The 10,805-nt window shown below is 41.0% G+C and overlaps 1 non-coding gene across 1 annotated transcript; it reads right to left on the minus strand.

Annotated features, from left to right (window-relative positions):
- Window positions 1-9,136: 9,136 nt before the first annotated feature.
- LOC101302925 lies at window positions 9,137-10,420 on the minus strand. Its single transcript, XR_184462.1, has 2 exons — window positions 9,895-10,420; window positions 9,137-9,734 (listed from the first exon to the last, which is right to left on the minus strand). It is a non-coding gene; the product is annotated as an uncharacterized LOC101302925 (transcript).
- Window positions 10,421-10,805: the final 385 nt, after the last annotated feature.

The following is a 10,805-nucleotide window of genomic DNA, read 5'->3' on the forward strand; positions in this document are numbered from 1 at the left end:
GACCCACCATGGAAGCTACCACCAGAATCATACTGCCCAGACTGCTGCCTACCCAACTGACTCCTAGCAGGTCTCTTGTGACGTCCTCTAACCCTGAACCGAGAATTAGAACCTGATCCCCCACTACTGCCACTACCAGCTGAAGAACCAGAAGCGGATAATGAAGCAGCTTTCTTGGATGGACCCTGACTAGGGCCACCGAAATCTCGTGGCCGAGCACTATAAATCCCCATAGACTCAATGGTCATGGCTGCATGAACAACATCAGGACAAGTCGGGTAATAAACACCCGTCATCTTATTTGCAAACACTCCACCAAGTGCCCCAATGAACATCTTCATCCTGGTCCTCTCATTAGGAACCAAATATGACACATGGTAGCTCAGGGAAGTGAATCTCTCTTCGAACTCTATAACACCCTCATCATCCCTCTTCTTCATATTCAGGAAATCCGACTGAATTCTGCTGCGGTGGGCAGGACTGAAATACTACCCCAAGAAAAGTGTCTTAAACTGCTCCCACGACATATTCAGAGCATCCACAACATTCCTGCTAGCGAGCGACCACCAGTGATGTGCTGAATCATCTAGGAAAGTCACTGCCATCTTCACCTTCCTTTCTTCTGGCAAATCTGTGCTCGCAAAAGCCTTTTCCATTTTGTCTGCCCAAGTATAAGCATCAAGATGTCCCTTGGCACCCTTGAACTCTCTTGCTCCAGCCTTATAAACTTCTCTCCTCTTCACTGTATAAGGGTGTGGAGCTCGATCTATAACATCCCTCAGCATATTTCCAATATCATCAACCAGTCCCCTGACCTCATTGCCCTCATCGGCATTGGTCGAAGTAGCCATACGGGGTTGCCGTGGGCGCCTAGGAGGCATAGTACCTGAGGAAGAAGAAATTTAGTAGTCCATAAACAAGACTAACACAACAATCACATATACCCAATAACACATAGCATCAAAAGCATAAAATGCCAATGAATCCGCCGCGGTCGGATCATCACTCTATAGACACTACGTGCTACTTAAGCAAATATGATAGTGACAAGGAAGCAGGAAAAGGAAACCTATAGCTCTGATACCAACTGACACGACCCACCCCGAATTTCACCCTGAAACCTGGAGTAAGTCGTGCGGGGACCACCTCCAAGGAAAATTTACTAAAAAGATTGAGAAAATCTCCCTTGAAAATGGACAACCCTAACTCGAAAATTCCAAATTACACTCTTAATACAACACGTCCAAACATCACATAATTATCCTTCAGAAATTCTAAACATAATATACAATAATCCCAAAGTATTCAGAGCTACTAGACACTAGCGGAAGCAAGAAAACACTAGTAGGTTAAACAGGTAACCTACTGATGAAAACTAGCCTCGCCTCCTACTAGATCCAACCCGAACTCTACAGACTGGGCAATTTAAAACGAAGGGCCCAGGGAAAACATTTAATAACGTTAAAGTGAGTGGACAAAAATAAAATAATAAATAAAATATTTATGTTTACCCAAATTAATTTCTAAGGAAAAATCGAATGCATGCCGCAAGCGATAAAACTTTTATCTCATAAAATATCGAGTCTCTCAGACTCTATAATATATGTATGTATTTACACTCGTCCATACTCCCTATATAAATTCATGGGTTTATATAGGGCTATTACGCTCGCGTCCAACGCTCATGTCACGCCTTAATGCGGTGCTACACTACGCCATTAAGGTGGACAAACGGGTGTATAAATGTGTCCATACCCCCTATGTGAATTAAACACTCATGTAAGGCTACTACGCTCACGTCCAACGCTCACGTCACACCATAATGCGGCTATATGCTACGCCATTATGGTGGACAGACACATATGGCTAGCTAGCATTTTATATACATACTCTCTCCTAAATACATATTTATATCCACCGAAAATCTCATTTTCGGTAACTCTCCAAGAGAAATAAAATTCGTTAAATTAAAATGACGTTAAAATATTCCGCAACAATTATTGTTCAACCATGAACTCTAGCATGCATTTTATTTAAAACAAAAGTCCACTCACTAATTAGGCCTAAGCCTGATGTCGATCTGGGGCCTCGTTTGCTCGAGCCTCCTCACGTCCTGTTCCAAATATAATATTAATTTCCCAATTAACAATCCAATATTTAATCAAAATAGGCAAAATTACCCGAGAGCCATAAATACGCTCATCATTGCCTAACTTCGATATTCTTAAATCGGAACGATCCGAACTTAAATATCATCCTCGACAGTCGTAAATACAACTTCCCCAAAAAATACGACTTAAATCTTACGGCCGGATTCTACATTAATTAACCGCCAAAAATACCCAACTTCGGAAATTCACAAACCTATCCAAATCTCATCCAAAAATTCCATAAATCACATCAATATAATCCCCTTAATATTCCACATTTAAAACCCTAAAAATCTCCCAAACCGCTGGCGGCGGCCGGAGGCCGATTCCGGCGACCTCCAAAACCTATGAAATTTTGACAGCATCTTCCTCTCATCATGCTCTACAACTTCCCTAACTAGCACAAACCCAAAATCCAAGCCTAGCTATGCCAATCGAACAGAAACATCAAAAACGCCATAAACTTCCACCTCAAATTTCTCCTTACCTAGCTCAAGAGGGAGTGAGTCCTTTTAGGGCAAGGCTGCTGGGTTGGAGGGCTACAAAACTGTACCAAGCTTGCCCGGATTGGTGGCCGGAGGAGAGAATTCCGGCGAAAAGCTTCTCGGCGTCTCCGGCGAGTTTTCTCTTCTTCCGACGGGCTAACGGCTCGGGGGCTAGGCCGGGGAGGGAGAGGAGGAGATGGGGGTCTGAACTGAGGTGGAGAGGTGGCTGGTGGCTGGCCGGACGGTGGCAGCTGGCAGCTGGAAGTTTCCGGCGAAAGGGGAGAGAGCACGGGAAGGAGAAGGAAGAGAAAAGAGAAAGAAAAAAAGAGAAGAAGAAATAGGCTTGGGCCTCCTACCCGGTCCAAGTCCTATATACAATCCAATTCCAAAAATAAAACACCCCGAAAAAATAATACCCGAATAAAAAAATACATTTTACTAGCTAAAATTTACCATTTTTACCGTCGTCATATTTTTCTCCTACGAACAATCCTCCGCACATAATCGTCCCCGAAACCCCTCTAGGGACCAATTAAACTATTAACTCAATGACGAAGACGGTAAAATTCTTATTATAACCAAGCTAGTAAATAAGGTAAAATATAAGGGTCGGGATGTGAAAGTTTCCAAAATAACCCACACACATTTTTCTACTTATACACTTTTCAAACCCGGAAACTAACTTCCTCTGACCATAACTTCCTCATACGAAGTCCGTTTTACGCGTGTCACGTGTCTACGAACTCGTATCGCTATGCTCTACAACTTCCGTGAAGGAAGTTTCATAAGAAACCCAATGAATAAAAAGTCAAGTAAAAAGTAAACCGAAAAAAATAAATAGAAACTAGTATCTAAAATTCCGGGATATTACAGCGGGGTCTTCAAATCTCTTATCTCTATGGTATCGATGGTTTTGTGTGGTTAGAGTGATGTAAGACAAAGTATTCATGTTTTGATTCTGGGTTTGTTATTATTTCTGGATTGGTTCGCAAATTTTATTTTGGAATCTGTTAATAAAATGAATTGAAATTTGTTTAGTTCTTGTGGTTTAAAGTCGACATATGTTCAGTCCTTATGATTTTATTTTAATCTGAATAGTCTTTAAAGTCACGGTTTTTCATCAAAATGGTCATTTTATCAATTTTTTTTGTTACAATATTGACGTGGCCGTTAAACACATTGTAATTTTTAACTATTGGGTTTCCATGTAACGCCCTGTACCCAATTTTACCTATTTACTGGGTATTCTACGAGTTACTGAGGAATTTAACCGTGCTCAGTAACTTAGTAAGTTAACACTCGAGTTTATTTGCAAGTTCTTCTGGAAATGTCAAAATCTTCTTTTAAGGTTTTGGTGTCGTAGTTCGTGTCGACACGGGTTCTCCGGTGTTTTCGGTTTATTTTCGGAGCTTTGAAGTATTTTATACGATTTATTGGAGGCTTGGTAAAAGAAATTAATTTTCTGAAATTAGAATAGCTCATTTAATCTTGGCCGTCTGATCGAGTAGGGTTTCGATCTTGACCGTTGATTCGGGTATAAAGGGAAAAGAGGGGGTTGACTTGGTCAAGCACCCAGCCTAGGGCGTTGACCCGAGCTCCGGCCTCTCCCTTCTCTCTCTTTCTTCTACGTCGTCCCCCGTGCCGGAGCGCTGCCGTCCGGCCACCCGTGGCGACGAGACCACCACCAATCTCTTCCTCTCCTTCTCTTCTATCTAACCCGATCCATAGAACTCGACTTTAGCCTGATTCAAAGCCAAACCAAGGGAGAGAAGCCTAGGCTGTTTTCCGACGAATCCTCGAGATTCGGGCCACGGAGTGACGAGTGTGAGGTAGGGTTATCTTCCTCTCTTCCTACTTCACCTTCTGGTACCTTTCTTTTCCCCAAATCGTGCCCTAATTGAAAACCCTTTTTTCTGTGTTTTCCGGGTTTCGAGCTCCTAGCTCCGGCGACCTGCTCTCGGTGGTTTATGGCGAGTTCTTCAGCGTTTTGGTAGGTCCTGTGAGCTTTGTGTGAAGTTGAGACGGACATTGGTGGAGTTGCATATCGATCGGGACCGAGGCAGAGGTCTGGTGCGCTTGACCGGAGAGGATCCGAGGTGAATGGTGTTGTTACAGTGAAGAATGAGGCAGCGATTGTGGATGTTTGGGGGTCCTGCATATTGAGTCCGGACCAGGAGAGTTCTTGGGATAACACTTGAGATCGATGGAAGGTAATCTTGATCTCCTTTGATGTTATATAGTTGTTGTGTGGATATTCGGACTGATTGGATGCATTTTTGGTGTTGCTTGTCGATAACTCGGTGATTCAAAGTTTACGGGGAGGTTATGGTGAAATTTCGGCAAGTCGCCGGAATCTGATGGAGTTTTCCGGCAATTTACTAGAATCCGGCGAGGGCAGAAATCCGGCAGAGACCGTAGAGGTAGTTGTCGAGTTCCTCTTCGATTAGTGTTGTAGCTCCTAATTAGAAAGTTTCTATTTTAGAAAAGGAATATGTTGATGACATCCTTATTACCAGGAACAATCTAGATTCCATTCGTGCTACCAAAGAATTCCTACATGCTCGTTTTCACATTAAAGACTTGGGTGACCTTAAGTATTTTCTTGGTATTGAAATTACACGATCACAAAAGGGCATTTATCTATCACAACGCAAGTATGCGTTGGAGATTATTAAAGACACTGGTTTCTTAGGTGTTAAACCTATTGATTTTCCCATAGAAGAATCCAAGTTGTTAAATAACAGAGAGCAGCTCAAGGATCCACCTATATATCAACGTTTGGTTGGAGGACTGATATATCTCACAATTACCAGACCCGACATTACTTATGCAGTTCATGTCCTTAACAGATTTATGCATGACCCTCGTCAGCCTCACATGGCAACTGCCCTTCGGGTTGTCAAGTATTTAAAATCATCTCCTGGTCAAGGTCTGTTTTTGAGTTCCAGCAATGATTTAAGTTTATAGGCTTTTTGTGATTCTGATTGGGCTGGTTGCCCTATCACTCGTCAGTCTACGACTGGATAATATTTTCTTAGGAAATTCCTTGATCTCATGGCGCACTAAGAGGCAAAAGATAGTATCTTTATCAAGTGCTGAAGCAAAATATAGAGCCATGGCTGGTACATGTTGTGAACTTACTTGGTTGCAATATTTATTTGCTAATTTGCATATTCCTGTTTCTAGACTAGCCATCTTGCATTGTGATAATCAGGCAGCTCTTCATATAGCCACTGTCACACCCCGGTTTTTAAGTTATTTTACGGTTAATTACTTTTGGTTTTACTTTAGTCTTTTACCATGTTGGGTAATTGTTTACCGTTAAGGACCCTAGAGTTGACTTTTTGTGGGAAATATATCTTGGAAAAATTTCTTTAAGAAAGTCGTAGAGGACGTTATTACGAATTCGTAGACATGCTAAACGTTAAAATCGAAAATAACATGTAAAAGTTATTAAATAAAAAAGGTAAGTTTTGAGTTGGTAAAAAGGGGGGTAAAATTTAGTGGGTTTTATTTTTGGTTAGGTATTAAGCTGGACCGGGTGTGGGAGAAGCCCAACACCCACACTCTTTCTCTCTCTTCCTTCTCTCTTCTCTCCGGTGAACTCTCCACAACCCGCTGGAAACCCAACCTCCGTTCGTCGCAGTCCAGCCACCATAGACCGCCGCACCGGTCCCAAACGGTCGGCCGTCCACCCAGCTCTCTCCTTGGACCAGTGAGAGCCACCCTAGTGCCGCCGTGAGGAGAGCGATCGTCTGGAAGCTCCGACTGCATGTGGAGTCCCGTCGCCGGAACTCGCTCCTCCGGCCACCATAGCCGGTGATTTTTGGCTCATCTTGTAGCTCTCATCAAGGTGAGTAATCCCTCAAAAGGAAATGGTTCAATTCGATTTTGGTAGGGAGTAATGTATAATTAAAGTTCTAGGGCTTATTTCACTATTTCAGTTCGATTACCCTAGCTAGGCTTAGAATTGGACTAAGTGCTAGTAATGGAAGATGTTGTGTGTAATGAGAGGATTATTGTGTTAAAGCATTGGACGTCGCCGGAGTACGACTGCCGGCCGCCGCTTCTCAAGGACAGTATTTCAAGTTTTTGAGATGGTTTTAATGAGAGGGATTTAATGAAGTAAAGTTTAGAATTTTTTGAGGAGTTTTGATAAGGTTTGGGATTTTTCAATGGTTAAGAATTGTGACGGTTGTTAAAATGGAATTTCAGCAGTTGGTTTAGCCGGTTTTAAATTCTAAAAAGGTTAATTTATGGCTATCGGTAAGTGCGGAGTAATGTGAGTCTTATTAGATTAAAAGTGGAGAAGTTAGGTAAGGGAGATGAAATTATAGGCTTCCTTTTTATTTCGAAAATATTTATTTAAGCTTTAATCTAGTCTGGAGACTTAATATTATTTATTGTTCAGGACATGAGGAGGATCATGTTGGGAGACCTTGGATCGACGGCAGGCATAGCCGTATACAGTGAGTGGACATTTTGATTTTTAATTAATATGCATGCATGATTTTATAAGTTGCCCATTATATTTTCCAAGTTTAAATTGTAATTTCAGCTTATGAAATGGTCTTTGAATTTATTTGATTTTGATGCATTGATTAATATTCGCCATGAGTTATGAAATTTATTTGAGTTTGACATATTGGTTATGTTTTCGATAATTAACTTATGGATTTGAGCTTCGGTTAAAAATTTGGTATTTGAGTTTTTATATTCTTTATGATTTTCAGATTTGCATATTGCCTGGTTTTCAAAAGATGATAATTATTTAAGTTAATTATTTCATTGAGAATTTTAACTTGTGGAACACGTCGTTAGATTTAATGAATTTCTTTGCTCTTTGAATTCTTTAAGTACGGTTAGGAATCGTACTTATGCTTTAGTTATGAGTTTCAAGGAAACTCACTTGGATTTATGTTTCTTTATTTATGTCATACTTGTCGGATAATATATTACTACTGCTAGCATGTTTGTAACTCCCCGATTTGCACCTCATCAAATCAAGCACATTACAGTGCCGCGCATTCATATAACCCAAGCTAGGATCCTTCACTCAAGTTCTAAGAACCCGCAAGGCAAAGGAAAAATTTTAAAAAAATTCAAAAATGTTAGCAGAAACGTTTATTTAAGATAAGGTGAAGATATAACACGTTTAGATATCTTTCAAATCAAATAAGCCCTCTCTAAAACAAAAATCAATATCAGTCCGGTTCAAGATCAACGATCGAAAAGCTTGCAAGATGAATAGTTTCACAAATATACACATACTCGATAAAAGGGGTACACAAAGACATTATAAATAGGAAACATGTCATATGGATATAACTCTGACAATGACATGAAATATAGAATGTCTAAGCCACACCTAACGCTGTCCAGCTGTCCCGTCTTCGTATAGAGTACCTGCATCCACAAACTGTTGTAAGGGTGAGCTTTCGTCCTCGTTGCTCAATAAACTTTACCCCAGCTAGGTGTGAAAACAATTTAAAACATTTGTCATGGCTAGTAGTGAAAATAATGCATAATAGTTTAAAATAATCTTTTCTTGTAAAAATGCAAGTAGGGCCCAAAGTAGGTATACAAACTTGATGACCGATCTATCTCAAGCCAACTACCACCTTACCATGATTATTATCATACACACCGGTAAGGTGTAGCGAGAGTGTCCATTTACGCTATACCACCTAGGAGCGACGCCACACCTCAAAGGATGTTAGACGTCCTCCAGTCCGTACAGCCCCCTCCGGAGGTTTAGGGGATCGAAACCCAAGGAAGTCACTATGCCTCGCTCACTTTCAGGTCATCAAACAATATTTCACAAGGAATCAAAAAATATATCTTTTATGCATAAAACACATTACTTAAATATCATATGCATAAAACCACTAACTAAGGCAAGTCCAGAATCCCCTACTTGGGATATCGCTATTTGATTTCCATTTGCCTTGCTAGGCCAACACCACCATCTTCTAGTTCCGGGTAACTTGAGTCCCTAGTCCAACAACAACAAATATTACCAACTGATCCTTATATAAAATTGTCTCTAAGGATCAACTTTCTGTTCACTCATTGCCTTTCAACATATAACATTTATGAAATTGTAACAATGCCAATTCCGCTTTACTAAATAATTTTGTATGGCAATTGATCACTATCATGAGGACATCTTATTCTTCTCGTTGGGTGTAGTTCTCCCAATTACTATGGACACCCAAAATTATATTCTCTTCTAAATTATTTTCACATATCAAGAAAGACACAGTCATGTAACCATAATTCCTTTTGACAAGAATTCATTCGATCCTTAACAACAAAGTTGTATGTCATCCATTGGCATATGCACTTACAAAATACATATACCACCATTATTGATAAACCAAGTGTATTCATTTACCAAAACTAACCATCTCTACACCCAGGTTCACCATTTTCTTAAGTTGCTCTTATATATACCACAAGCATACATATAGTTATCCCATTGGCTTCGTATATACCTCAACCATCAATTATAATGGTCAAAAGAACTAGTAATGATAACTTGGACAGAATCATCCCTTAGCTCACATATATCATCGAACCATGTTTACAATTAAAGCTTTGCAACTTGCTTCCTACACAAATTCTATGCTATCAATATCATGATTTCAAACTCTTGAAAGAAATCATAGCTTACCATTTTGACCGATTTTGCCTCCTTCTTTAGCTTGGTCCATCCTTGCTGTGCTCTTGTCCAAATGACAGAGCTTCACCACGTCCTTAATCACCGCTTCCTTTTCAGCCTCCAATCCAAGTATGTAATTGTCATCAATACTACAATTCAACTCCATGGCACCCGCATCAATCAAACCTTGAATTAAGCTTACCTAAAGGTTGACGTTTTCACCACAAGCTTCAACAGTTTCTTGAACTATTCCCTGTTAAGAATAAGAGCAGAAGAGTCTTGCTCTATGCTCTTTAACCCATGATCACGAACATAGAGAGGATGAAGTGGGAAACATCGATTCCACCATTGCAGTGAGCAGGAACTCATGCATTAACAACACCAAAAAGCCACTGCAATAGCCATCACCATTCACCACCACTGCCAACAATCAAACTAAAGAAAGAAAATGATCAGAACACCATCACCACCGCCGGAAACAGTAGGTTCACAGTGGTCCTCCACTGCCAAAAAACCTAACTTCTTCAAATCCCAACCAATCTCAAATTCAACTATACAGAAAGGTAGAGCTCGACGAGAAGATCAAGTTTCATACCTCACTTGCCTTCGCCGGTGGCCGGAATACATAAAACTCTCGCCAGAAAACTCAGAAGCTTCCCGTCTTCGATTCTCTGTCATCGAAGCTCCATCGACGGAATCGAGACTATATATAGGAAGGATCACAAGGCCGAGATGAAGCTACCAGTACCAGTCACGCTCGTCGTCGTGGCCGGAATCACAAACTCGACCGGAAACCCAGAAATCCTTCTTCGGCTCGATTCTCCCTTCTCCGAGCTTGTCTTGAAAATCTATCAGCACAACAACGTTGGGGACGACGAGACGAAGGCGTGGACACTGGCCTTGCGCCGGAAGGCGGCCGGATGACGGCCGGATGACGGACGGAACAGTCAGAGGTCTCCGTCGCTGCAGAGCAATCGAGACTGAGGTTGGTCTGGGTTGTGTTTCGGGCTTTGATTCGATAAGGTCCGAGCCTTATATGTTTTTAGTTCGACGGTCCAATCATGCCAGCAAATTTTCCTATACTTCAAGTATTCTCCTTATTTCCAAACTTCCGAAACTTATTACAATGAGCTCTCATGTTTGAAAAATTATACAAAACTTAGCACATTGACACGACCCACCCCGAATTTCACCCTGAAACCCAGAGTAAGTCGTGCGGGGACCACCTCCAAGGAAAATTTACTGAAAAGATTAAGAAAATCTCCCTTGCAGATGGACAACCCTAACTCGAAAATTTCATAATACACTCTTAATTTAACACTTCTGAATATCACAAAATATACAAAAATTCTACAGTATTCAGAGCTACTAAACACAAGCGGAAGCAAGGAAACACGAGTAGGTTGAACAGGTAACCTACTGGCGAAAACTGGCAGAAATGCGGGTGACTATGCCTCGTCTCCTACTAGATCCAACCCGAACTCTGCAGATTGGGCAATTTAAAAC

Source organism: Fragaria vesca, linkage group LG4, assembly GCF_000184155.1.
Source record: "Fragaria vesca subsp. vesca linkage group LG4, FraVesHawaii_1.0, whole genome shotgun sequence".
Classification (NCBI taxonomy): Eukaryota; Viridiplantae; Streptophyta; class Magnoliopsida; order Rosales; family Rosaceae; genus Fragaria; species Fragaria vesca.